This window comes from Chlorocebus sabaeus, chromosome 16 (assembly GCF_047675955.1).
Source record: "Chlorocebus sabaeus isolate Y175 chromosome 16, mChlSab1.0.hap1, whole genome shotgun sequence".
Lineage (NCBI taxonomy): Eukaryota > Metazoa > Chordata > Mammalia > Primates > Cercopithecidae > Chlorocebus > Chlorocebus sabaeus.
Genome location: NC_132919.1, coordinates 68,481,766 through 68,507,911, shown reverse-complemented (window position 1 = coordinate 68,507,911; position 26,146 = coordinate 68,481,766). Strand labels below are relative to the sequence as shown.

Genomic DNA, 26,146 nt, shown 5'->3' with positions numbered 1-26,146 from the left:
AAGGAAGGAAGGAAGGAAGCAAGCAGGCAGGCAGGCAGGCAGGCAGGCAGTGAGTTCAGTTCCGAGTGGATCCCATTCCCTTAAAAGGTCACCACCACTCGACTGCCAAGCTGAGATCTAACGACCTCCAAAAGGAGTAGTCGGTCGGCTGCGGGGGGTCGGGTCGTAGGCTTCCCAAAGCGCTGCAGTCACGGCGTAAACGGAAGCGTGCCGCAAGGCCTACCGTCTGCCGGCCGCAAGTCAGAAACCCCATGGTACTCCAACGAGCAGGTAACCCGGCAAGCCGGCGTAGCACACATGCTTGGCGTGCAAGCCGTCCCGCCCACTCGCTCTCTCTTTCTCTCCCTCTACTTTTAGCAAACGCGTTGTATCCCCAGAGGGGGTGCACCGTTCCTGGAAGTACTGCAATACCAGGTCGATGCGTGGAGTGGACGGAGCAAGCTCCTATTCCATCTCCCTGCTCCAAAAATCCATTTAATATATTGTCCTCGGATAGAGGACGTATCAGATATTAAACTGATAAGAACAGATACTACACTTGATCTTAGCCAAAAGGCCGAGAAGCGATGCCGTCGCCTTCGCGCCCGCCGTCACCGTCCCACTCTCATCCACATTCAAGTCGCGGTGAGAGCCCCACTCTCGCTCCTTGCCCCATCCCCTCTGTCTCTTCCACCCCACTATGGACGCCGTTACACACTCGGGCTCATTTCTTATTCTCCACCTTTGAAAAGGGAAATCTTACACCCGTGCTTGGATCCGGCGTTCCCCGGCTTTCATTACAAATTTGCATACCCCGCCCTTTCACGGAGGGCGCGGCCTCCGCGGTTGACTCCGCCCCCGGGGCCGCCTCTGCCTGGGGGAGCCGGGGCTCCGCTGGGGGCGACTTCCTGGTTTCTATCCAGCCGGCGCGAAGACAGAACCGAAGGAGACTGGGGGCGAAGGCGACAGGGGTCTGTGGAAGAGAGCGCTCGGCGGAGAGCGGTCCACGTTTTCCTGGAGAAAGACGAGGTCCCAGGGCAGGAGCCCGGGTGGCGCCGGGCCTTTACTTCGTCACCGGCGGGCGGGGAGACCGGCCTCGTACCCGCCGGACGTGGGGCCCATTCAGGGAAGGACGCCGGACGTGGGGCCCATTCAGGGAGTCAGGGAAGCCGAAGGCCTGGCGGGGCTTCGGGGAGCAGGGGCTGGAGTTCCTCTGCCGGGCAGGAGGCTGACACCAGACACCCGGCAGAGGGAGGCGGCGCGTGGATGGCGAGGGCCCGGCAAGGATTCTCCCCAGCCCCTGTGCCTGCCTCTCCTGTGGCTTCTGTGCACGGACCGTGTCCTGTGCTGTGCAGGGAAAGCTGCCTCTCTGCTCGGGACGTGGATTCCTTTCACCTCCTCCTCGCCTGGCTACTCCTGACGCAGGTTGTCAGGACTCCGCTTGGCTGTCACCCGTCCAGGAAGCCTCCCTTAATTAAGGGCCCTGGGCACCCACCCCATATGTGACTAGCAGACCTCCTATGTATTTCGTCGCACCCCCGTTGTTTATATCAACTATTCCACTCACCACCCTTCTGGGCAATCCTTTATCTCCCCCTCTGAAATCCCATCACTGAGGGCTGGGACCCCTCCTCAGTACTTATCCCTGTTTCCCGGCGCTACTCTGGTGCCTGGCGTGTGGAAGGCGCTCAGTAAACGTTTGTGGAGCGAAGAAACGACGCAAACGTGATGAGCGCGACAGCCCGAAACAGAGAAGACGCAGTTAGGAGGTTACTGGCCCCGCGCGGGGGTATAGGGGGAAGGTCGGGCTCGGGGTGGCAGGACACCAGAGGGCAGGGGTGACTGCCGGGGTGCTCTTGCGGGAGGATGGGCGTCAAGGTCCCCGGCAAGGTTGCGATAAAGTTTCTCTCCGAGGCACAGACTGCCGCCTGCGGGGTCAGCATGTACCTCTCCCTTCCTCCTTCCTAACCCAGCTTCGGCGGAGAGCTGAGGGCTGAGGGCTTTAGGCGCATTACCTCCAACATTTATTTCACTCGAGGGCCCAAGGCCGTAAGAGGTGGGCCTTATCATTAGCCACGGCCCCGGGGTTAGGGTGAGGCCTGAAACTCCTCCAGGGCGGAATTTCAGGGGGTGCCCCCCCCCCCCGCCCCAAACCCTTCGGCAATCAACACAAACTATAGTTCAATGCAATATATCTCACCTTGTGGGCGGCAAGCCACCCAGGGGCCGAGGCAAGAGACTGAAGGCACAAGCTGTTCCAGTATAGTAAAGAAAATAATCAGAATAAGAAAAGTTATACCAGAAATAGGATACAGATATGATTGTAGATGACTATTACTAATCATTAGTCTGCAGCGTTACTCTTGGTTCTATTACTGTAAGAATCTCTGTTCTGTTGTTTTAACCTAGGGAAAACCGGGCCGTAGAGAGTTAGCAGCCGGAGGGACACGGTGAGAGGTGACCAGAAGACAAGAGTGTGAGCCCTCGGTCACGCCCGGATAAGGGCCGCTCCAGGGCTCCTTGGTCTAGCGGTAACGCCAGTGCCTGGGAAGGCTCTCGTTACTTAACAGACCTTGGTCTAGCGGTAGCGCCAGTGCCCGGGAAGGCACCCGTAACTTAGCACACCGGGAAAGGGAATCTCCCTTTCTCCAGGGGAGATGGAGAACACTCTGCTCCAGCACCTCTTGTGGGAGGCCTGACATTAGCCAGGGCTGCCCTCAGTCATCCGGAGGCTGGACCGTCTCCCTGGGATGCTGTGCTTCATTCAGTGGTCACGCTCCTTGTTCACTTTCACGTTCCGCCTGTACACCTGGCTCCTCCTTTTAAGTTCTTAGAAGATAGCAGTAGCAGACTTAGTAAAAGTACTAAAGTCTTTGATCCTTCTGATAAGTGCGTAGAAGAAATGCTGACGTATGCCGTCCTCCCTCTCCGCCTCGGCTATCACAAAGGGAAAGACCCCCTGTCCAGTGGACACGTGACTCGCGTGACCTCTCAATCATTTGAGATGACTCACACCCCTTACCCTGCCCCCTTGCCTCGAATACAATAAATAGCAGCCCGTCCAGGCATTCGGGGCCACTACCGGTCTCCGCGCTTGGTGGCAGTGGTCCCCCGGGCCCAGCTGTCTTTCATCCTGTCTCTGCGTCTTGTGTCTTTATTTCTACGATCTCTCGTCTCCGCACACGAAGAGAAAACCCACAGGCCCCGTAGGGCTGGACCCTACATCTGGCACCCAACGAGGATGTCTCTCTCGCTGTGTGAAGGTGCACTTTGAGCGCGGAACTCAGCGGAGGACTACCGACGACAGATTCCTGAGGCTTGCGGTCAATAAGCTTGGTGGTAAGCTTGGGCCCTCAGAGTATCCCGGGGACACCATGCGACAGGCCGGTACCAAGTACTCGGCTTATTTAAATGTTATAAAAACTCTGCTTAAAGAAGGAGGTGTAAAACTTTCTACTAATAAGTGAATTAAACCAGTTCGAGGTCGTAGATCTCCTTTACCCTTGGTTTGCTACTGAGGGAACTTCAGAACTCAAACGTTGGGATGAAACTGGCCGACAATTTAAAATTGCTCATAAAGGGGGACATGTTATTCCGCCCACTATTTGGCCAATCTGGGCTTCGGTTCGCTCTGTCCTAGACTCCTTGCAGACTCGGGTAGACAACGTGGAGGCTGATCCCTCTTTCGTCTCCTCTGAGGAGGATGAGGAAATTCTCAGTTCTCTTTCCCCTGAGGATACTGCACAGATTGAGGCCGTGATTCTACAGACGGACCTCCATTCTGACATTCCTTGGGCCCCGCCGCCCACACCAGAGCCTGCCGTGCCCCCATCATCACTTTACCATGAACTTTCAAATGATGTCCTTGCCCCCAACCAGCAGAATCCAACCGAAATATACTATCCACAGCCGTCGTGGCCGGACCCTCCTATCTTTCCTCAGCCCTGCTACAGGGCCCCCCACCTTCCAGCTACACAGCCCGGAAAGGAGGCTATACAGCCTGAAAAAGAGGCTCTAAACTACGTTTCTATGCAGCCTGGTACGCAGGCTCTCAATTCTCAGCCCGCCAGTGAGGCTCTCAACACTGTCTCTGTTCAGCCCTGCCGCAGGGCCCTCCACCTTCCGCCCGTTCGGCCCGGTAACCCGGTAACGAGGGCCTCGACCCTATCCCTACTCAACCTGGTTATCCGTCTCTCACGTCTGCTTCTCCTTCGGAGTATCAGGCTCGCTTGAAGCCTGTCCTGCAGTTACCGCCGGCAGCCTGGACTTCAGGCCCCTGAAAGACCTGCTCAGCAGGTACTCGCGCCTCCACCTGGCTTACAGGTTCTCAATTCTTCCTCTATTCCAAACCCTCATTTCTTTTCTGCTTCTGGTCCGGTCGCCACTGCCGTTGCCGCCACCACCATGGCCGCTCACGAGCAACAAATCACATACATTCCTTAAAATGATACTCCTCTTATGAGGGCCATCTCTCAGGCAAGGGAATATGGGGATCCCGAAGCCTGGCAATTTCCTGTAATTTTACAACCTCCGATGCCTGCCGCCTCCGTCCCTGAGGCGCAGGATCAGCCACAGCCCGCTGATCCTGCCCAGCAGGTGGCTGAGCCCGCGGCTCCTCAGGCTCCTCAAGCTCCGCAGCCTGACGGTCAGGCTCCTCAGGCAGGCAGATCAGCAGGCTCCACAACTGCCTGCGGCGCAGCCAGTTCCAGGTACACCTGCAGTCCAGGCAGTAGTCCAACCAGATCGTCTTCATCCAGGCCAGGTCCAGCTACGCCCTGCTTCTTGGGAGAGTTTTTCTTCTAAATTCCTCAAAGATTTCAAAGAATCAGTGAAGCAATACGGCACCAACTCCCCTTTTGTCCGGTCCACATTAAAAGCTCTCGCAGAAGATAAACAGCAGTTTGGTGCCTTGTGATTGGTAAATTCTAGCAAAATCAGTACTATCTAAATCCCAGTATTTACAATTCAGGACTTGGTGGGTCGATGCTGTCCAGGATCGAGTTCAGCTTAATCGAGGCTCTAATCCTCCTGTTAATGTTGCAGCTGACCAGTTATTGGGAATGGGACAATGGCCTGCAACTACAAATCAAACTATACTAAATGATGAGGTCATTCAACAGCTTCGCAAATGCTGCCTGTATACTAATAATAGCGCACTTATACCAGTCCCTAACGATGACAGGTTTCCCGCTCAACCAGAGGAAAAGGGTATGCAGTTTAATTTGTCAATTGGATATAAATTCCCGCCATTGTGCGTAGCAATGTCACCTGGCTGCTTGGCTTTCTCTAATCAAAATTGGATGTGGACCGTACCATCCTCTAGTAATGATTCTTATGAAGTACATAACGTGTTCAGTAGTAATTCTTTTCAGATCATGGCTGTTGAACTTAATCCTCATGAGGAATGGAGAGTTCCCGTCACCACCAAAAATAATACAACAAAAGGACTGCCAGACTGTTCAAGAGAACCTACCAAGGGAACTTGTTTAGTGAACTCAATTATATGGAATGACTGTAATGCTCCAAAAGCCGTACGTAGTGTTACGAAGCCTAGTTACAGGAGCTGTTATTGACTGGGCTCCAAGAGGGTATTATTGGCGGAACTACTCCGGCCAAAATACCCAATGCTCTGAGTTCAATTATTTGATGCATCACGTACAAGATGGATGGCAGTCCTGCAGGTTGAGGGAATGGGTGTCTCCTTCCCCATTCAGATGGATGGACTCAGGAGTCGTTCCTCCTAGACCAAAAACGATTCATCCTATGGTTACCCCCAGAACATCCTCGATTACGGAAATTAGCTGCGGCCACGACCGGAATCAGACTATGGGACGCTACCTACCAAATCTCTCCCACCAATACCCAAATACCCATATTTAAAGTCACTGTAATGTCAGAACAGGTAATACCTATCAGGAGCCTATGAGGCATAACCCCCTTATATGCTGTTAGTTGGAATTATAAATGTCACTCCCAGTAGACAAACTATAGAATGTGATGATTGCAAACTCTTCACATGTATTGACGCCCCTTTTGATCCCAGAACAAGTATTCTCCTGGTGAGGGCTGGGCGGGGGGGTGGGTATGGATACCAGTTTCCTTACACCGTCCACGGGAGTCTTCTCCCTCTATTCACATAGTCAATGAAGTTCTTAAACGTACCCTTCAGACAACTAAGAGGTTCATCTTTACTCTTACTGCAGTCGTTGCGGGATTAATTGCGGTTACTGCCACAGCAGCGGCCGCTGGACTTGCTATCCACAATTCTGTCCAGACCGCTCAATATGTGGAAGCATGGCAGAAAAACTCCACTAGACTCCGGAATTCTCAAGCTCAGGCTGACCAAAAATTGGCCAATCAAATTAACGATCTCCGCCAGAGTATGATATGGCTGGGAGGCAGAGTTATGAATTTGGAACACCGTATGCAATTACAATGTGATCGGAATACTTCTGATTATTACATAAGGCCTTATGCTTATAATAAAGATCAGCATAGCTGGAAAAAGTCATGAGACTTAAATTTAAAAGCCTGGGATGATAACTGAACGTTAGGTACCTCAAAACTTAAAGAACAAATTTTTGAGGACTCGCAGGCTCACTTAACTACCATTCCTGGATCAGACATCTTTGAAGGAATAACCAAAGGGTTATCTGATCTAAATCCCTTTAAATGGATCAAACCCCTCAGAAGATCACCGTTGTCTTTGGCATTATTAACATCGGTACGTTTATGTTGGCTGCTTTTAGTCTGCGGATGTCTCCGAGGAGTCCGAGGACAAGTCTGAAGTCAACGACAAGCAATGATGGCAGTGACGATCCTAGTCAATAAAAAGGGGGGCGATGGGGGCGGTAAGACAGCCAGGTGCCGAGGCAAGAGGCTGAAGCCACAAGCTGTTCCAGTATAATAAAGAAAATAATTAGAATAAGAAAAGTGATACTAGAAATAGGATACAGATATGATTATATGTGAACAGTATTAATCATTAGTTTGTAGTATGACTCTCTGTTCCGTGATTATAATAATCTCCATTCTCTTATTATAACCTAGGAAAAACCAGGCCATACAGAGTTAGGAGCGGAAGGGACACAGTGAGAGGTGACCAGAAGACAAGAGTGTGAGCCCTCGGTCACGCCCAGATAAAAGCCGCTTGAGGGCTCCTTGGTGTGGCGGTAGCGCCAGTGCCTGGGAAGGCACCCGTTACTTAGCACACCGGGAAAGGGAATCTCCGTTTCTCCAGGGGAGTTAGAGAACACTCTGCTCCACCACCTCTTGTGGGAGGCCTGACATTAGCCAGGCGTGCCCGCAGTCGTCCGGAAGCTTAAACGTCTCCCTGTGATGCTGTGCTTCGGTGGTCACGCTCCGTGTTCACTTTCATGTTCCGCCTGTGCACCTGGCTCTTCCTTTTGAGTTCTTAGAAGAGAGCAGTGGCAGAATTAGTAAAAGGACTAAAGTCTTTGATCTTTCTGATAAGTGCATAGAAGAAATGCTGACGTTTGCTGTCCTCCCTCTCCACCTCGGCTACCACAAAGGGAAAGGCCCCCCTGTCCCGTGGACACGTGACTCGCGTGACCTATCAATCAATCATCTGAGATGACTCACACTCCTTACCCTGCCCCCTTGCCTTGAATGCAATAAATAGCAGCGCCGTCCAGGCATTGGGGGCCACTACGGTCTCCGCGCTTTGGTGGCAGTGGTCCCCCGGGCCCAGCTGTCTTTCTTCCTATCTCTTTGTCTTGCGTCTTTATTTCTACGATCTCTCGTCTCCGCACACGAAGAGAAAACCCACAGACCCGGTAGAGCTGGACCCTACATTATCTCGATTATAAGATAATCGAGATATTCACGTGGACTACTGAATCTTTCGGTGCCCCCTTACTATTTTGCTTTCTCCCACCGGCGAGTGTTTCCCTCATTTTGACGCCATCCCAACCTCCGCCGCCCTGTCTTGTCATCTCCATTCTACTGCCCAGCACAGTGCACTATGGCAGCCGCTAGCCACAGGTATCTAGGGAGCCCTGGAAATGTGGTCAGTTCTAATGGAGCTTTGCTTTAAGATGGGATTTTGAAGACAGGATGAGTACAACTCTCACAATTTTTTTTTTTTTTTTTTCTGACGGAGGTTCCGCTCTTGTTACCCAGGCTTGGAGTCCAATGGCGCGATCTGGGCTCACCGCAGCCTCCGCCTCCCGGGTTCAAGCGATTCTCCTGCCTCGGCCTCCCGAGTAGCTGGGACTAGAGGCATGCGCCACCACGCCCGGCTAAGTTTGTATTTTTAGTACAGACGGGGTTTCTCCATGTTGGTCAGGCTGGTCTCCAACTCCCTACCTCTGGTGATCTGCCCAGCTGCCGCCTCCCAAAGTGTTGGGATTACAGGCGTGAGCCACCGCGCCCAGGTTTTTTGTTGCTGTTTGTTTGTTTTTGTTTTGTTTTTTCTTGAGACAAAGTCTTGCTCTGTCACTCAGGCTGGAGTGCAGTGGCGCGATCTCAGCTCAGTGCAGCCTCTACCTCCCGGGTTCCAGCGATTCTCCTGCGTCAGCCTCCCGGGTAACTGGGATTACAGGCGTACTCCACCACGCCTGGCTAATTTTTGTATTTTTCGGGGGCTTTCGCCACGTTGGCCAGGCTGGTCTCGAGCTCCTGACCTCAGGCGATCCGCCCGCCTGGGCCTCCCAAAGCGCTGGGATCACAGATGTAAGCCACCGCGCCGGGTTCTTTAATTCTGTCTTTATTTTCTGAGACAGAGTCTCGCTCGAATGCTCAGGTTGGACTGGAATGGCGTGATCTAGGCTCGCTGAAACTTCCGCCTCCCGGGTTCAAGCGATTCTCCTGTCTCAGCCTCCCGAGTAGCTGGGATTATGGACGCACAGCACCACGCCCGGCTAATTTTTGTGGTTTTTGTGTCTTCTGTCTTCTGCTCTTCAGTACTGCATAGAGCCGCAGAAGACTAGTGGGTCGAATAAACAGCCCCTCTTGCAGCAGTTGTTGATCACAGGGCTGCCCCTGCTACTCATCCTGTGTCTCTCCTCCAAATCCCCCCTCCTCCTCAGCTATCACCTCTGCCGATACTGGTGGTTTCCCTGGGTACCGTGAACCAAACTCTCATCCCTGAGGGGCCTAGGCCCGCCGTGGCCACGCCCTTCTCAAGTCAGGGTTCCCGCACATTCACAGTTACAGGTGGCCCTGGGAGCAACACCTGGCACCCAAACAGATCACCAGAGTCCACACGTAGTCCACCTGCCCTCCCTGCATGAGATCAGCTCTTCCTCCTCCCGATGATAGATCAGGGTCAATGATCCCTGCCAAGATGGCCACTGCTCCAGCCTGCTGCTCCAACCTGTCCAGCCACAGCTGTAGCCTGAAGGCTTGAAGTTCAATGGGACCCTCTCCCGCTTTCTACAAACTGCTTCCTTTATTTTTATGTTTATTGATTTGGGATGGGGTCTGGCTCCGTCACCCAGGCTGGAGTGCAGCGGTGCAGTCACTGCTCAGTGCAGCATCCACCTCCCAGCCTCCATCCATCCTCCTGCCTCAGCCTCCGGAATAGCTGGGGTGCAGATACGCCCCAGCCCGAACAGGGTTTCACTAGGTTGTCTGGGCTCTTTCTTTGTGTGTGTGTGTGTGTGTGTGTGTGTGTGTGTCTTTGTTTGTTTGTTTGTTTGTTTGTTTGTTTCGAGACGGGGCTCCGGCTCTGCAGCCGGGGCTGCAGTGCAATGGCGTGATCTCACCTCACCTCACCTCACCTCACTGCGGCCTTCTGGGCTCCGGCGATCCTCCCAGTGTGCCCGGCCTGAAGACAGCCTTCAGAGAAAGAAGCAGGGGGAGTTTTGCGGAGGACAGACAAGATTTCTGGAGTTTGGAAAGGGTGAGAGATTGGGTCAGCAAAAGGAACATTCCGATCTTTATGTTGGGATGCAATTTATAGATACAGGGATGCGACCCAAAAGAGCCGGCAGAGATTTGTCATCACGGTTGCAAGGCAACTGCCGGTGGCTGATCCCGTAAACGATGTGCATACCTAGAACGGAGCCTACAGATGCATCAAGCATGAACGGTGGAGCCACGATGCTTGGACTGGAGTTCTGCTCCTGTGCGTTCCCCGATACATGGCTTATATTACCTGCACCTCAGTTTTTCCTGGGCAAAAACGGAAGCGTGTTGCCGGTGCGTTGGCACCTGCCTTCAAGTGCCAGCTACTCAGCGGGCCGAAGAGGAAGAAGTTCCTACTAGAAAGACACATGGACACGCATGTTGATTTACAGTAGCAAAGACTTGGAACCAACTCGAATGCCCATCAGCGATAGGCTGGATAAGGAAAACGTGGCACGTATACACCATGGAATTACTAGGCAGCCATAAAAAAGGATGAGTTCATGTCCTTCATTCTCAGCAGACTGACACAGGAACCGAAACCCAAACACCGCACGTTCTCACTCCTAAGTGGGAGTTGAACGGTGAGAACACATGGACACAGGGAGGGGAACATCACACACCTGGCCCTGGCGGGGCGTGGGGTGCAAGGGGAGAGAGAGCATTAGAACAAATACCCAACGCATGCAGGGCTTCAAACCTTGATGACTGGTTGATAGGTGCAGCAAAGCACCGTGGCACACGTATACCTATGTTCCAAACGTGCACGTCCTGCACATGTACTCCAGAACTTGGGGGGGACGGAGGGGGGGAAACCAAAAAGGAGGGGGAGACAGAGACAGAGAGAGACAGAGAGAGACAGAGAGAGGAAGGAAGGAAGGAAGGAAGGAAGGAAGGAAGGAAGGAAGGAAGCAAGCAGGCAGGCAGGCAGGCAGGCAGGCAGGCAGGCAGTGAGTTCAGTTCCGGGTGGATCCCATTCCCTTAAAAGGTCACCACCACTCGACTGCCAAGCTGAGATCTAACGACCTCCAAAAGGAGTAGTCGGTCGGCTGCGGGGGGTCGGGTCGTAGGCTTCCCAAAGCGCTGCAGTCACGGCGTAAACGGAAGCGTGCCGCAAGGCCTACCGTCTGCCGGCCGCAAGTCAGAAACCCCATGGTACTCCAACGAGCAGGTAACCCGGCAAGCCGGCGTAGCACACATGCTTGGCGTGCAAGCCGTCCCGCCCACTCGCTCTCTCTTTCTCTCCCTCTACTTTTAGCAAACGCGTTGTATCCCCAGAGGGGGTGCACCGTTCCTGGAAGTACTGCAATACCAGGTCGATGCGTGGAGTGGACGGAGCAAGCTCCTATTCCATCTCCCTGCTCCAAAAATCCATTTAATATATTGTCCTCGGATAGAGGACGTATCAGATATTAAACTGATAAGAACAGATACTACACTTGATCTTAGCCAAAAGGCCGAGAAGCGATGCCGTCGCCTTCGCGCCCGCCGTCACCGTCCCACTCTCATCCACATTCAAGTCGCGGTGAGAGCCCCACTCTCGCTCCTTGCCCCATCCCCTCTGTCTCTTCCACCCCACTATGGACGCCGTTACACACTCGGGCTCATTTCTTATTCTCCACCTTTGAAAAGGGAAATCTTACACCCGTGCTTGGATCCGGCGTTCCCCGGCTTTCATTACAAATTTGCATACCCCGCCCTTTCACGGAGGGCGCGGCCTCCGCGGTTGACTCCGCCCCCGGGGCCGCCTCTGCCTGGGGGAGCCGGGGCTCCGCTGGGGGCGACTTCCTGGTTTCTATCCAGCCGGCGCGAAGACAGAACCGAAGGAGACTGGGGGCGAAGGCGACAGGGGTCTGTGGAAGAGAGCGCTCGGCGGAGAGCGGTCCACGTTTTCCTGGAGAAAGACGAGGTCCCAGGGCAGGAGCCCGGGTGGCGCCGGGCCTTTACTTCGTCACCGGCGGGCGGGGAGACCGGCCTCGTACCCGCCGGACGTGGGGCCCATTCAGGGAAGGACGCCGGACGTGGGGCCCATTCAGGGAGTCAGGGAAGCCGAAGGCCTGGCGGGGCTTCGGGGAGCAGGGGCTGGAGTTCCTCTGCCGGGCAGGAGGCTGACACCAGACACCCGGCAGAGGGAGGCGGCGCGTGGATGGCGAGGGCCCGGCAAGGATTCTCCCCAGCCCCTGTGCCTGCCTCTCCTGTGGCTTCTGTGCACGGACCGTGTCCTGTGCTGTGCAGGGAAAGCTGCCTCTCTGCTCGGGACGTGGATTCCTTTCACCTCCTCCTCGCCTGGCTACTCCTGACGCAGGTTGTCAGGACTCCGCTTGGCTGTCACCCGTCCAGGAAGCCTCCCTTAATTAAGGGCCCTGGGCACCCACCCCATATGTGACTAGCAGACCTCCTATGTATTTCGTCGCACCCCCGTTGTTTATATCAACTATTCCACTCACCACCCTTCTGGGCAATCCTTTATCTCCCCCTCTGAAATCCCATCACTGAGGGCTGGGACCCCTCCTCAGTACTTATCCCTGTTTCCCGGCGCTACTCTGGTGCCTGGCGTGTGGAAGGCGCTCAGTAAACGTTTGTGGAGCGAAGAAACGACGCAAACGTGATGAGCGCGACAGCCCGAAACAGAGAAGACGCAGTTAGGAGGTTACTGGCCCCGCGCGGGGGTATAGGGGGAAGGTCGGGCTCGGGGTGGCAGGACACCAGAGGGCAGGGGTGACTGCCGGGGTGCTCTTGCGGGAGGATGGGCGTCAAGGTCCCCGGCAAGGTTGCGATAAAGTTTCTCTCCGAGGCACAGACTGCCGCCTGCGGGGTCAGCATGTACCTCTCCCTTCCTCCTTCCTAACCCAGCTTCGGCGGAGAGCTGAGGGCTGAGGGCTTTAGGCGCATTACCTCCAACATTTATTTCACTCGAGGGCCCAAGGCCGTAAGAGGTGGGCCTTATCATTAGCCACGGCCCCGGGGTTAGGGTGAGGCCTGAAACTCCTCCAGGGCGGAATTTCAGGGGGTGCCCCCCCCCCCGCCCCAAACCCTTCGGCAATCAACACAAACTATAGTTCAATGCAATATATCTCACCTTGTGGGCGGCAAGCCACCCAGGGGCCGAGGCAAGAGACTGAAGGCACAAGCTGTTCCAGTATAGTAAAGAAAATAATCAGAATAAGAAAAGTTATACCAGAAATAGGATACAGATATGATTGTAGATGACTATTACTAATCATTAGTCTGCAGCGTTACTCTTGGTTCTATTACTGTAAGAATCTCTGTTCTGTTGTTTTAACCTAGGGAAAACCGGGCCGTAGAGAGTTAGCAGCCGGAGGGACACGGTGAGAGGTGACCAGAAGACAAGAGTGTGAGCCCTCGGTCACGCCCGGATAAGGGCCGCTCCAGGGCTCCTTGGTCTAGCGGTAACGCCAGTGCCTGGGAAGGCTCTCGTTACTTAACAGACCTTGGTCTAGCGGTAGCGCCAGTGCCCGGGAAGGCACCCGTAACTTAGCACACCGGGAAAGGGAATCTCCCTTTCTCCAGGGGAGATGGAGAACACTCTGCTCCAGCACCTCTTGTGGGAGGCCTGACATTAGCCAGGGCTGCCCTCAGTCATCCGGAGGCTGGACCGTCTCCCTGGGATGCTGTGCTTCATTCAGTGGTCACGCTCCTTGTTCACTTTCACGTTCCGCCTGTACACCTGGCTCCTCCTTTTAAGTTCTTAGAAGATAGCAGTAGCAGACTTAGTAAAAGTACTAAAGTCTTTGATCCTTCTGATAAGTGCGTAGAAGAAATGCTGACGTATGCCGTCCTCCCTCTCCGCCTCGGCTATCACAAAGGGAAAGACCCCCTGTCCAGTGGACACGTGACTCGCGTGACCTCTCAATCATTTGAGATGACTCACACCCCTTACCCTGCCCCCTTGCCTCGAATACAATAAATAGCAGCCCGTCCAGGCATTCGGGGCCACTACCGGTCTCCGCGCTTGGTGGCAGTGGTCCCCCGGGCCCAGCTGTCTTTCATCCTGTCTCTGCGTCTTGTGTCTTTATTTCTACGATCTCTCGTCTCCGCACACGAAGAGAAAACCCACAGGCCCCGTAGGGCTGGACCCTACATCTGGCACCCAACGAGGATGTCTCTCTCGCTGTGTGAAGGTGCACTTTGAGCGCGGAACTCAGCGGAGGACTACCGACGACAGATTCCTGAGGCTTGCGGTCAATAAGCTTGGTGGTAAGCTTGGGCCCTCAGAGTATCCCGGGGACACCATGCGACAGGCCGGTACCAAGTACTCGGCTTATTTAAATGTTATAAAAACTCTGCTTAAAGAAGGAGGTGTAAAACTTTCTACTAATAAGTGAATTAAACCAGTTCGAGGTCGTAGATCTCCTTTACCCTTGGTTTGCTACTGAGGGAACTTCAGAACTCAAACGTTGGGATGAAACTGGCCGACAATTTAAAATTGCTCATAAAGGGGGACATGTTATTCCGCCCACTATTTGGCCAATCTGGGCTTCGGTTCGCTCTGTCCTAGACTCCTTGCAGACTCGGGTAGACAACGTGGAGGCTGATCCCTCTTTCGTCTCCTCTGAGGAGGATGAGGAAATTCTCAGTTCTCTTTCCCCTGAGGATACTGCACAGATTGAGGCCGTGATTCTACAGACGGACCTCCATTCTGACATTCCTTGGGCCCCGCCGCCCACACCAGAGCCTGCCGTGCCCCCATCATCACTTTACCATGAACTTTCAAATGATGTCCTTGCCCCCAACCAGCAGAATCCAACCGAAATATACTATCCACAGCCGTCGTGGCCGGACCCTCCTATCTTTCCTCAGCCCTGCTACAGGGCCCCCCACCTTCCAGCTACACAGCCCGGAAAGGAGGCTATACAGCCTGAAAAAGAGGCTCTAAACTACGTTTCTATGCAGCCTGGTACGCAGGCTCTCAATTCTCAGCCCGCCAGTGAGGCTCTCAACACTGTCTCTGTTCAGCCCTGCCGCAGGGCCCTCCACCTTCCGCCCGTTCGGCCCGGTAACCCGGTAACGAGGGCCTCGACCCTATCCCTACTCAACCTGGTTATCCGTCTCTCACGTCTGCTTCTCCTTCGGAGTATCAGGCTCGCTTGAAGCCTGTCCTGCAGTTACCGCCGGCAGCCTGGACTTCAGGCCCCTGAAAGACCTGCTCAGCAGGTACTCGCGCCTCCACCTGGCTTACAGGTTCTCAATTCTTCCTCTATTCCAAACCCTCATTTCTTTTCTGCTTCTGGTCCGGTCGCCACTGCCGTTGCCGCCACCACCATGGCCGCTCACGAGCAACAAATCACATACATTCCTTAAAATGATACTCCTCTTATGAGGGCCATCTCTCAGGCAAGGGAATATGGGGATCCCGAAGCCTGGCAATTTCCTGTAATTTTACAACCTCCGATGCCTGCCGCCTCCGTCCCTGAGGCGCAGGATCAGCCACAGCCCGCTGATCCTGCCCAGCAGGTGGCTGAGCCCGCGGCTCCTCAGGCTCCTCAAGCTCCGCAGCCTGACGGTCAGGCTCCTCAGGCAGGCAGATCAGCAGGCTCCACAACTGCCTGCGGCGCAGCCAGTTCCAGGTACACCTGCAGTCCAGGCAGTAGTCCAACCAGATCGTCTTCATCCAGGCCAGGTCCAGCTACGCCCTGCTTCTTGGGAGAGTTTTTCTTCTAAATTCCTCAAAGATTTCAAAGAATCAGTGAAGCAATACGGCACCAACTCCCCTTTTGTCCGGTCCACATTAAAAGCTCTCGCAGAAGATAAACAGCAGTTTGGTGCCTTGTGATTGGTAAATTCTAGCAAAATCAGTACTATCTAAATCCCAGTATTTACAATTCAGGACTTGGTGGGTCGATGCTGTCCAGGATCGAGTTCAGCTTAATCGAGGCTCTAATCCTCCTGTTAATGTTGCAGCTGACCAGTTATTGGGAATGGGACAATGGCCTGCAACTACAAATCAAACTATACTAAATGATGAGGTCATTCAACAGCTTCGCAAATGCTGCCTGTATACTAATAATAGCGCACTTATACCAGTCCCTAACGATGACAGGTTTCCCGCTCAACCAGAGGAAAAGGGTATGCAGTTTAATTTGTCAATTGGATATAAATTCCCGCCATTGTGCGTAGCAATGTCACCTGGCTGCTTGGCTTTCTCTAATCAAAATTGGATGTGGACCGTACCATCCTCTAGTAATGATTCTTATGAAGTACATAACGTGTTCAGTAGTAATTCTTTTCAGATCATGGCTGTTGAACTTAATCCTCATGAGGAATGGAGAGTTCCCGTCACCACCAAAAATAATACAACAAAAGGACTGCCAGACTGTTCAAGAGAACCTACCAAGGGAACTTGTTTAGTGAACTCAATTATATGGAATGACTGTAATGCTCCAAAAGCCGTACGTAGTGTTACGAAGCCTAGTTACAGGAGCTGTTATTGACTGGGCTCCAAGAGGGTATTATTGGCGGAACTACTCCGGCCAAAATACCCAATGCTCTGAGTTCAATTATTTGATGCATCACGTACAAGATGGATGGCAGTCCTGCAGGTTGAGGGAATGGGTGTCTCCTTCCCCATTCAGATGGATGGACTCAGGAGTCGTTCCTCCTAGACCAAAAACGATTCATCCTATGGTTACCCCCAGAACATCCTCGATTACGGAAATTAGCTGCGGCCACGACCGGAATCAGACTATGGGACGCTACCTACCAAATCTCTCCCACCAATACCCAAATACCCATATTTAAAGTCACTGTAATGTCAGAACAGGTAATACCTATCAGGAGCCTATGAGGCATAACCCCCTTATATGCTGTTAGTTGGAATTATAAATGTCACTCCCAGTAGACAAACTATAGAATGTGATGATTGCAAACTCTTCACATGTATTGACGCCCCTTTTGATCCCAGAACAAGTATTCTCCTGGTGAGGGCTGGGCGGGGGGGTGGGTATGGATACCAGTTTCCTTACACCGTCCACGGGAGTCTTCTCCCTCTATTCACATAGTCAATGAAGTTCTTAAACGTACCCTTCAGACAACTAAGAGGTTCATCTTTACTCTTACTGCAGTCGTTGCGGGATTAATTGCGGTTACTGCCACAGCAGCGGCCGCTGGACTTGCTATCCACAATTCTGTCCAGACCGCTCAATATGTGGAAGCATGGCAGAAAAACTCCACTAGACTCCGGAATTCTCAAGCTCAGGCTGACCAAAAATTGGCCAATCAAATTAACGATCTCCGCCAGAGTATGATATGGCTGGGAGGCAGAGTTATGAATTTGGAACACCGTATGCAATTACAATGTGATCGGAATACTTCTGATTATTACATAAGGCCTTATGCTTATAATAAAGATCAGCATAGCTGGAAAAAGTCATGAGACTTAAATTTAAAAGCCTGGGATGATAACTGAACGTTAGGTACCTCAAAACTTAAAGAACAAATTTTTGAGGACTCGCAGGCTCACTTAACTACCATTCCTGGATCAGACATCTTTGAAGGAATAACCAAAGGGTTATCTGATCTAAATCCCTTTAAATGGATCAAACCCCTCAGAAGATCACCGTTGTCTTTGGCATTATTAACATCGGTACGTTTATGTTGGCTGCTTTTAGTCTGCGGATGTCTCCGAGGAGTCCGAGGACAAGTCTGAAGTCAACGACAAGCAATGATGGCAGTGACGATCCTAGTCAATAAAAAGGGGGGCGATGGGGGCGGTAAGACAGCCAGGTGCCGAGGCAAGAGGCTGAAGCCACAAGCTGTTCCAGTATAATAAAGAAAATAATTAGAATAAGAAAAGTGATACTAGAAATAGGATACAGATATGATTATATGTGAACAGTATTAATCATTAGTTTGTAGTATGACTCTCTGTTCCGTGATTATAATAATCTCCATTCTCTTATTATAACCTAGGAAAAACCAGGCCATACAGAGTTAGGAGCGGAAGGGACACAGTGAGAGGTGACCAGAAGACAAGAGTGTGAGCCCTCGGTCACGCCCAGATAAAAGCCGCTTGAGGGCTCCTTGGTGTGGCGGTAGCGCCAGTGCCTGGGAAGGCACCCGTTACTTAGCACACCGGGAAAGGGAATCTCCGTTTCTCCAGGGGAGTTAGAGAACACTCTGCTCCACCACCTCTTGTGGGAGGCCTGACATTAGCCAGGCGTGCCCGCAGTCGTCCGGAAGCTTAAACGTCTCCCTGTGATGCTGTGCTTCGGTGGTCACGCTCCGTGTTCACTTTCATGTTCCGCCTGTGCACCTGGCTCTTCCTTTTGAGTTCTTAGAAGAGAGCAGTGGCAGAATTAGTAAAAGGACTAAAGTCTTTGATCTTTCTGATAAGTGCATAGAAGAAATGCTGACGTTTGCTGTCCTCCCTCTCCACCTCGGCTACCACAAAGGGAAAGGCCCCCCTGTCCCGTGGACACGTGACTCGCGTGACCTATCAATCAATCATCTGAGATGACTCACACTCCTTACCCTGCCCCCTTGCCTTGAATGCAATAAATAGCAGCGCCGTCCAGGCATTGGGGGCCACTACGGTCTCCGCGCTTTGGTGGCAGTGGTCCCCCGGGCCCAGCTGTCTTTCTTCCTATCTCTTTGTCTTGCGTCTTTATTTCTACGATCTCTCGTCTCCGCACACGAAGAGAAAACCCACAGACCCGGTAGAGCTGGACCCTACATTATCTCGATTATAAGATAATCGAGATATTCACGTGGACTACTGAATCTTTCGGTGCCCCCTTACTATTTTGCTTTCTCCCACCGGCGAGTGTTTCCCTCATTTTGACGCCATCCCAACCTCCGCCGCCCTGTCTTGTCATCTCCATTCTACTGCCCAGCACAGTGCACTATGGCAGCCGCTAGCCACAGGTATCTAGGGAGCCCTGGAAATGTGGTCAGTTCTAATGGAGCTTTGCTTTAAGATGGGATTTTGAAGACAGGATGAGTACAACTCTCACAATTTTTTTTTTTTTTTTTTCTGACGGAGGTTCCGCTCTTGTTACCCAGGCTTGGAGTCCAATGGCGCGATCTGGGCTCACCGCAGCCTCCGCCTCCCGGGTTCAAGCGATTCTCCTGCCTCGGCCTCCCGAGTAGCTGGGACTAGAGGCATGCGCCACCACGCCCGGCTAAGTTTGTATTTTTAGTACAGACGGGGTTTCTCCATGTTGGTCAGGCTGGTCTCCAACTCCCTACCTCTGGTGATCTGCCCAGCTGCCGCCTCCCAAAGTGTTGGGATTACAGGCGTGAGCCACCGCGCCCAGGTTTTTTGTTGCTGTTTGTTTGTTTTTGTTTTGTTTTTTCTTGAGACAAAGTCTTGCTCTGTCACTCAGGCTGGAGTGCAGTGGCGCGATCTCAGCTCAGTGCAGCCTCTACCTCCCGGGTTCCAGCGATTCTCCTGCGTCAGCCTCCCGGGTAACTGGGATTACAGGCGTACTCCACCACGCCTGGCTAATTTTTGTATTTTTCGGGGGCTTTCGCCACGTTGGCCAGGCTGGTCTCGAGCTCCTGACCTCAGGCGATCCGCCCGCCTGGGCCTCCCAAAGCGCTGGGATCACAGATGTAAGCCACCGCGCCGGGTTCTTTAATTCTGTCTTTATTTTCTGAGACAGAGTCTCGCTCGAATGCTCAGGTTGGACTGGAATGGCGTGATCTAGGCTCGCTGAAACTTCCGCCTCCCGGGTTCAAGCGATTCTCCTGTCTCAGCCTCCCGAGTAGCTGGGATTATGGACGCACAGCACCACGCCCGGCTAATTTTTGTGGTTTTTGTGTCTTCTGTCTTCTGCTCTTCAGTACTGCATAGAGCCGCAGAAGACTAGTGGGTCGAATAAACAGCCCCTCTTGCAGCAGTTGTTGATCACAGGGCTGCCCCTGCTACTCATCCTGTGTCTCTCCTCCAAATCCCCCCTCCTCCTCAGCTATCACCTCTGCCGATACTGGTGGTTTCCCTGGGTACCGTGAACCAAACTCTCATCCCTGAGGGGCCTAGGCCCGCCGTGGCCACGCCCTTCTCAAGTCAGGGTTCCCGCACATTCACAGTTACAGGTGGCCCTGGGAGCAACACCTGGCACCCAAACAGATCACCAGAGTCCACACGTAGTCCACCTGCCCTCCCTGCATGAGATCAGCTCTTCCTCCTCCCGATGATAGATCAGGGTCAATGATCCCTGCCAAGATGGCCACTGCTCCAGCCTGCTGCTCCAACCTGTCCAGCCACAGCTGTAGCCTGAAGGCTTGAAGTTCAATGGGACCCTCTCCCGCTTTCTACAAACTGCTTCCTTTATTTTTATGTTTATTGATTTGGGATGGGGTCTGGCTCCGTCACCCAGGCTGGAGTGCAGCGGTGCAGTCACTGCTCAGTGCAGCATCCACCTCCCAGCCTCCATCCATCCTCCTGCCTCAGCCTCCGGAATAGCTGGGGTGCAGATACGCCCCAGCCCGAACAGGGTTTCACTAGGTTGTCTGGGCTCTTTCTTTGTGTGTGTGTGTGTGTGTGTGTGTGTGTGTGTCTTTGTTTGTTTGTTTGTTTGTTTGTTTGTTTCGAGACGGGGCTCCGGCTCTGCAGCCGGGGCTGCAGTGCAATGGCGTGATCTCACCTCACCTCACCTCACCTCACTGCGGCCTTCTGGGCTCCGGCGATCCTCCCAGTGTGCCCGGCCTGAAGACAGCCTTCAGAGAAAGAAGCAGGGGGAGTTTTGCGGAGGACAGACAAGATTTCTGGAGTTTGGAAAGGGTGAGAGATTGGGTCAGCAAAAGGAACATTCCGATCTTTATGTTGGGATGCAATTTATAGATACAGGGATGCGACCCAAAAGAGCCGGCAGAGATTTGTCATCACGGTTGCAAGGCAACTGCCGGTGGCTGATCCCGTAAACGATGTGCATACCTAGAACGGAGCCTACAGATGCATCAAGCATGAACGGTGGAGCCACGATGCTTGGACTGGAGTTCTGCTCCTGTGCGTTCCCCGATACATGGCTTATATTACCTGCACCTCAGTTTTTCCTGGGCAAAAACGGAAGCGTGTTGCCGGTGCGTTGGCACCTGCCTTCAAGTGCCAGCTACTCAGCGGGCCGAAGAGGAAGAAGTTCCTACTAGAAAGACACATGGACACGCATGTTGATTTACAGTAGCAAAGACTTGGAACCAACTCGAATGCCCATCAGCGATAGGCTGGATAAGGAAAACGTGGCACGTATACACCATGGAATTACTAGGCAGCCATAAAAAAGGATGAGTTCATGTCCTTCATTCTCAGCAGACTGACACAGGAACCGAAACCCAAACACCGCACGTTCTCACTCCTAAGTGGGAGTTGAACGGTGAGAACACATGGACACAGGGAGGGGAACATCACACACCTGGCCCTGGCGGGGCGTGGGGTGCAAGGGGAGAGAGAGCATTAGAACAAATACCCAACGCATGCAGGGCTTCAAACCTTGATGACTGGTTGATAGGTGCAGCAAAGCACCGTGGCACACGTATACCTATGTTCCAAACGTGCACGTCCTGCACATGTACCCCAGAACTTGGGGGGGACGGAGGGGGGGAAACCAAAAAGGAGGGGGAGACAGAGACAGAGAGAGACAGAGAGAGACAGAGAGAGGAAGGAAGGAAGGAAGGAAGGAAGGAAGGAAGGAAGCAAGCAGGCAGGCAGGCAGGCAGGCAGGCAGGCAGGCAGTGAGTTCAGTTCCGGGTGGATCCCATTCCCTTAAAAGGTCACCACCACTCGACTGCCAAGCTGAGATCTAACGACCTCCATAAAGGAGTAGTCGGTCGGCTGCGGGGGGTCGGGTCGTAGGCTTCCCAAAGCGCTGCAGTCACGGCGTAAACGGAAGCGTGCCGCAAGGCCTACCGTCTGCCGGCCGCAGGTCAGAAACCCCATGGTACTCCAACGAGCAGGTAACCCGGCAAGCCGGCGTAGCACACATGCTTGGCGTGCAAGCCGTCCCGCCCACTCGCTCTCTCTTTCTCTCCCTCTACTTTTAGCAAACGCGTTGTATCCCCAGAGGGGGTGCACCGTTCCTGGAAGTACTGCAATGCCAGGTCGATGCGTGGAGTGGACGGAGCAAGCTCCTATTCCATCTCCCTGCTCCAAAAATCCATTTAATATATTGTCCTCGGATAGAGGACGTATCAGATATTAAACTGATAAGAACAGATACTACACTTGATCTTAGCCAAAAGGCCGAGAAGCGATGCCGTCGCCTTCGCGCCCGCCGTCACCGTCCCACTCTCATCCACATTCAAGTCGCGGTGAGAGCCCCACTCTCGCTCCTTGCCCCATCCCCTCTGTCTCTTCCACCCCACTATGGACGCCGTTACACACTCGGGCTCATTTCTTATTCTCCACCTTTGAAAAGGGAAATCTTACACCCGTGCTTGGATCCGGCGTTCCCCGGCTTTCATTACAAATTTGCATACCCCGCCCTTTCACGGAGGGCGCGGCCTCCGCGGTTGACTCCGCCCCCGGGGCCGCCTCTGCCTGGGGGAGCCGGGGCTCCGCTGGGGGCGACTTCCTGGTTTCTATCCAGCCGGCGCGAAGACAGAACCGAAGGAGACTGGGGGCGAAGGCGACAGGGGTCTGTGGAAGAGAGCGCTCGGCGGAGAGCGGTCCACGTTTTCCTGGAGAAAGACGAGGTCCCAGGGCAGGAGCCCGGGTGGCGCCGGGCCTTTACTTCGTCACCGGCGGGCGGGGAGACCGGCCTCGTACCCGCCGGACGTGGGGCCCATTCAGGGAAGGACGCCGGACGTGGGGCCCATTCAGGGAGTCAGGGAAGCCGAAGGCCTGGCGGGGCTTCGGGGAGCAGGGGCTGGAGTTCCTCTGCCGGGCAGGAGGCTGACACCAGACACCCGGCAGAGGGAGGCGGCGCGTGGATGGCGAGGGCCCGGCAAGGATTCTCCCCAGCCCCTGTGCCTGCCTCTCCTGTGGCTTCTGTGCACGGACCGTGTCCTGTGCTGTGCAGGGAAAGCTGCCTCTCTGCTCGGGACGTGGATTCCTTTCACCTCCTCCTCGCCTGGCTACTCCTGACGCAGGTTGTCAGGACTCCGCTTGGCTGTCACCCGTCCAGGAAGCCTCCCTTAATTAAGGGCCCTGGGCACCCACCCCATATGTGACTAGCAGACCTCCTATGTATTTCGTCGCACCCCCGTTGTTTATATCAACTATTCCACTCACCACCCTTCTGGGCAATCCTTTATCTCCCCCTCTGAAATCCCATCACTGAGGGCTGGGACCCCTCCTCAGTACTTATCCCTGTTTCCCGGCGCTACTCTGGTGCCTGGCGTGTGGAAGGCGCTCAGTAAACGTTTGTGGAGCGAAGAAACGACGCAAACGTGATGAGCGCGACAGCCCGAAACAGAGAAGACGCAGTTAGGAGGTTACTGGCCCCGCGCGGGGGTATAGGGGGAAGGTCGGGCTCGGGGTGGCAGGACACCAGAGGGCAGGGGTGACTGCCGGGGTGCTCTTGCGGGAGGATGGGCGTCAAGGTCCCCGGCAAGGTTGCGATAAAGTTTCTCTCCGAGGCACAGACTGCCGCCTGCGGGGTCAGCATGTACCTCTCCCTTCCTCCTTCCTAACCCAGCTTCGGCGGAGAGCTGAGGGCTGAGGGCTTTAGGTGCATTATCTCGAACGTTCGTCAATTCTAATGGTTCTGTGTTGTAAGTTTAAAATACACATGGGATTTAGAAAACAATATAAAATGATTAAAATTCCCAAAAATAAATTTTATGTTGTTTAGTATTGTTTTCCTTTTTGACAGAGACTTACCCGTTTGCCCAGGTTAGAGTGTAGTTGAGGCATTACAGTTCACTGAAACCTTCCACTCCTGAGCTCAGGCAATTCTCCTCCCTCAGCCTCCCACCATGCCTGGCTAATTTTATCTTTATATGTGATATATATGTGTATATATTGTATGTATACATATATATACGTATATCTCATATATATTTGGTTTTTTCAAATGGATTGTTGCTCTGTCGCCTTGGCTGGAGTGCTATGGCGCAGTTTTGGCTCACTGCCATCTCTGCCTACCGGTTTCAAGTTATTCTCGTCCCTCAGCCTTCTTGGTAGCTAGGATAACAGGCGCCCACCACCACGCCCTGATAATGTTTTTGTATTCTTAATAGAGATGGGCTTTCACCATTTTGGTCAGGCTGGTCTCGAACTCCTGACCCTAGGTGATCCCCTCGCCTCAGCCTCCCAAAGTGTTGGGATTATGGACCTGAGCCACTGTGCCCGGCCTTTTTTGTTTTTCTTTTGTTTTTTTGTTTCTTTTTGAGACAGTTTTGCTGTTGTTGCCCAGACTGGAGTGCAATGGAGCGATCTCAGCTCACCGCATCCTCCACCTTCTGGGTTTCCGTGATTCTCCTGCCTCAGCCTTCCCAGCAGCTGGGATTATAGGCATGGGTCACTATGCCCGGCTGATTTTGTATTTCTATTAGATATGGGGTTTCTATATGTTGGTCAGGCTGTTCTCAAACTCCCGACCTCAGGTGATCTGCCCGCCTCAGCCTCCCAAAGTGTTGAGATTACATGCGTGGGCCACTGCACCTGGCCTATTTTTTTTTTTCTTTTTTTTTTTTAGATATAGCCATGCTCTGTGGCCCAGGGTGGAGTTCAGTGATGCGATCTCAGCTCATTGCAAATTCTGCCTCCTGGGTTCAAATGATTCTGGTGCCACAGCCTCTTTAATAGCTGGGAACGCAGGAACAGGTCACCACACCCATCCAATTCTTGTATTTTTAGTACAGATTGGGTTTCACCTTGTTGGCCAGGCTGGTCCGGAACTGCTGACCTCAAGTGATCCATCCACCTCGGCCTCCCAAAGTGCTGAGATTACAATCATGAGCCACTGTACACATACTAAGATTTTTTTTTTTTTTTTTTTTTTTTTTTTTTTTTTTTTTTTTTTTTTTTCTGAGACGGAGTCTCGCTGTATCGCCCAGGCTGGAGTGCAGTGGCCGGATCTCAGCTCACTGCAAGCTCCGCCTCCCGGGTTTTTACGCCATTCTCCTGCCTCAGCCTCCCGAGTAGCCGGGACTACAGGCGCCCGCCACCTCGCCCGGCTAGTTTTTTGTATTTTTTAGTAGAGACGGGGTTTCACCGTGTTAGCCAGGATGGTCTCGAACTCCTGACCTCGTGATCCGCCCGTCTCGGCCTCCCAAAGTGCTGGGATTACAGGCTTGAGCCACCGCGCCCGGCCTGTTTTTTGTTTTTTTGAGACGGAGTCTCGCTCTGTCGCCCAGGCTGGAGTGCAGTGGCGTGATCTTGGCTCACTGCAAGCTCCGCCTCCTGGGCCCACGTCATTCTCCTGCCTCAGCCTCCCGAGTAGCTGGGACCACAGGCGCCCGCCACCACACCCAGCTAAGTTTTTTAATTTTAGTATAGACGGTGTTTCACCGTGTTAGCCAGGATGGTCTTGATCTCCTGACCTTGTGATCCGCCCGCCTCGGCCTCCCAAAGTGCTGGGATTACAAGCGTGAGCATTTTTTTGTGTGTGTGTGAGATGGAATTTCACTCTTGTTGCCCAGTCTGAAGTACAATGAGGCGATCTGGGCTCATTTCAACCTCCGCTTCCTAGTTTCAAGCGATTCTCTTGCCACAACCTCTCGAGTAGCTAGGATTATAGGTGCGGGTCACCAGTCCCAGTTAATTCATGTATTTTTAGTACAGGTTGGCTTTCATCTTGTTGGTTAGGCTGGTCTTGAACTCCTGACCTCAAGTGATCCACCTGCCTGGCCTTCCAACATGCTGGGATTACAGTCCTGAGCCACTGTTCCTGAACTAAGTTTTTTATTATTTATTTTTTTGTGAGACAGAGTCTTGCTGTGTCACGTAGGCTGGCATGTAGTGGTGTGATCTCGGCTCACTGCAACCTCTGCCTCCCGGGTTCAAACAATTCTGCTGCCTCAGCCTCCCGAGTAGCTGGGATTACAGGCACGTGCCACCATGCATGGCTAATTTTTTGTATTTATAGTACTGATGTGGTTTCACCATGTTGGCCAGGCTGGTCTCTAACTCCTGACCTCCTGCCTCGGCCTCCCAAAGTGCTGGGATTACGGTCATGAGCCACTGTGCCTGACTCGTTTTTTAATTCTTATGGAGACACGGTCTTCTGTGTTGCCTAGTTTTGCCTGGAACTCGGCCTCAAGTGATACTCCTGCCCCATCCTTCCAAAGTAGTTACCTGTTGAGGTGATATTTTGTATATGCTGAGTTAAATGAAATTAAACTTAATTTCCTTGTTTGTTCTTATTTCAAAAATATGGCTACTGCAACATTTAAA

The 26,146-nt window shown here is 53.1% G+C and overlaps 1 long non-coding RNA gene and 3 other non-coding genes across 4 annotated transcripts; 1 reads left to right on the top strand and 3 right to left on the bottom strand.

Annotated features, from left to right (window-relative positions):
- Positions 1-377: 377 nt before the first annotated feature.
- LOC140708805 (U2 spliceosomal RNA) lies at positions 378-568 on the bottom strand. The gene has a single exon (XR_012089002.1). It is a non-coding gene; the product is annotated as a U2 spliceosomal RNA (small nuclear RNA).
- A 204-nt stretch (positions 569-772) lies between these two features.
- Positions 773-3,115, top strand: LOC140708690 (uncharacterized). The gene is made up of 2 exons (XR_012088903.1): positions 773-1,748; positions 2,389-3,115. It is a non-coding gene; the product is annotated as an uncharacterized lncRNA (long non-coding RNA).
- Positions 3,116-11,127: 8,012 nt separating this feature from the next.
- Positions 11,128-11,318, bottom strand: LOC119622847 (U2 spliceosomal RNA). Its single transcript, XR_005239405.2, has one exon. It is a non-coding gene; the product is annotated as a U2 spliceosomal RNA (small nuclear RNA).
- A 10,551-nt stretch (positions 11,319-21,869) lies between these two features.
- Positions 21,870-22,060, bottom strand: LOC119622846 (U2 spliceosomal RNA). Its single transcript, XR_005239404.2, has one exon. It is a non-coding gene; the product is annotated as a U2 spliceosomal RNA (small nuclear RNA).
- Between the last annotated feature and the right edge of the window lie 4,086 nt (positions 22,061-26,146).